General features: G+C 56.1%; 1 pseudogene; it reads left to right on the plus strand.

Annotated features, from left to right (window-relative positions):
* The first annotated feature begins 807 nt into the window (after positions 1-807).
* On the plus strand, positions 808-1,925 carry LOC101650787 (annotated as a pseudogene).
* Positions 1,926-2,339: the final 414 nt, after the last annotated feature.

A 2,339-nucleotide genomic window follows, 5' to 3' on the forward strand; every position in this document is an offset into this window, starting at 1 on the left:
GCAACTCAATGCAGCGAGTTTGCCTTTTTTTTTTGCCTATAGATGGCATTTGAATAGGTAAATTGGACACCAAAAAATTATTAGGAGAAACTTGAGAGACAGCGGGAGGCAAGAGATGACAAATACAGAACCCAAGAAAGAAAGAGGGAGGGCACAGGGAGTTTGGAGGGAAACAAGGAGCTGTGGAGGAAGCTACTGACGTTTCCGCAGGTCAGGAATCTGCACTGCTTCGGGAGATCCCCTTCTGGAGTCTTACAAAGCTGCAACCAAGGTGTGGACCCGGGCTGCAGTTGTTTCTCACGGTTTGACAGAGACATGATCTGCTTCCACATCCATTCATGTGTTGTTGGTAGGCTGTTGGGCTGAGGGCTTCAGATCTTTGTCATGTCGTTCTTTCCATGTGGCAACACAAACATGTGAGTTTATTTCATCATATAAAACATACAAGAAGAACCAGGGAATGAGTGGAGGCCAGGCTTTCATAATCCAGCCATGGAAGTACCATCTCCTCTTGTCTCACCTCATCTGACTTTTGTCTGATTCATGCAAGGCAAGTTACTAAGTCCAGACTACATATAGGGAGAGGGTGTTAAAGAAAGAATGAATACCAGGATGTGGGGATTTTGGAGAGTCAAGCTGTAGAGTGGTCAAATAAGATAAGGAATAAAAAGTATCTAAGAGATCTGGCAATGAAAAGTTACTTGTTCTTTTAGAGTGAGCAGGTGCAAGGCGTTGTGGAGACAAAGGCCAGATTGAAGAAGTAAATGGAGAGGCCGGCTCGGCGCGTCGACTGCCCCGAGTCCGCGACCAGGGAGCCCGCAGCGGGAGAGCCATGGCTTACCACAGCTTCCTGGTGGAGCCCATCAGCTGCCACGCCTGGCACAAGGACCGCTCCCAGATTGCCATCTGCCCCAACAACCACGAGGTGCACATCTACGAGAAGAGCGGGACCAAGTGGACCAAGGTGCACGCACACCGGGCAGGTGACAGGCACCGACCGGGCCCCTGAGAGTAACCGCATCGTGACCTGCGTAACAGACCGAAATGCCGATGTGCGGACACGGAAGGGGCGCGCGTGGGGGCCCACGCTGGTCATCTTGCGCATCAACCGGGCTGCTCGCTGTGTGCGTGCGCTGGGCGGCCCTGGAGAACAAGTTTGCTGTTGGCAGTGGCTCCCGCGTCATCGCCATCTGCTACTTCGAGCAGGAGAATGACTGGTGGGTGTGCAAACACATCAAGAAGCCCATCCGCTCCACCGTCCTCAGCCTGGACCGGCACCCCAGCAACGTGCTCCAGGCTGCCGGCTCCTGCGACTTTAAGTGCCGGATCTTCTCCGCCTACATCAGGGAGGTGGGGCAGCGGCCGGCACCCACCCCATGGGGATCCCAGATGCCCCTTGGGGAGCTGATGTTTGGATCTAGCAGCAGCTGCGGCTGGGTACGCGGCGTCTGTTTCTCAGCAAGTGGGGGCCGAGTGGCCTGGGTCAGCCACGACAGCGCCGTGTGCCTGGCCAGTGCCGACAAGATGGCCGTCGCCACCCTGGCCTCTGGAACACTGCCCCTGCTGGCCGTCACCTTCATCCCAGAGAACAGTCTGGTGGCAGCGGGTCACCACGGCTTCCCGGTGCTGTCCCCTACGACAGCGCGGTAGGGACGCGCGCGGAGCTTCGGGGGACGGCTGGGCGTGCCCAAGCAGAGCTCCCAGCGTGGCCTAACGGCCCGAGAGCGCTTCCAGAACGTGGACAAGGAGGCCAGCACAGAGGGCGGTGCCGTCTCAGGGGCCGGGATCCACTCAGTGCACAAGCACAGTGCCAGCCAAAGCTCAGTACTCAGTGGGGGAAGGCCCAGTGTGCACAATTCTGCACAACTGGCACGGACGGTGGCATGAGCCTGGAATCAGCCCCGAAGGACCTCAGGATCAAATGACCTGAGGAGGTGCACGCTGGGCAGTGAGGCCCCGCGTTTTGCTGAAGCTCCCAGGGTGCTCCCTCAGGAGCCGGGAGGGGAGTGGGGTGCTTTTGTCTGCTGAAGAAATACGTGCCTTTGGAGAAATGCTTTCCGTTGTAAAGAATGTCCCAACAGCACTATGCTGGCCATGAACTGCTTAACGTCCAAGTAATAAAGGCAGCTGCAGCCCCGCCCCCGCCCCCCCCCCCAAAAAAGAAGTAAATGGAGATTGAGGCAGTAGAGACAGCAAACAGACCATTCCTTTAAGATGCCTCTACAAAAGGAAGGAGCTCTAGTGGTGTAGCGGTCACCTGCTGGGCTGCTAACCACAAGGTCAGCAGATTTCTTCTGGAGAAGAAAAAAGAGACTTTCTCCTAATCCTGTAAGGAGTTA

The sequence above is a fragment of the Echinops telfairi genome, unplaced genomic scaffold (assembly GCF_000313985.2).
Source record: "Echinops telfairi isolate 266 unplaced genomic scaffold, ASM31398v2 ScPeMD7_17;HRSCAF=63, whole genome shotgun sequence".
NCBI classification, from domain to species: Eukaryota; Metazoa; Chordata; class Mammalia; order Afrosoricida; family Tenrecidae; genus Echinops; species Echinops telfairi.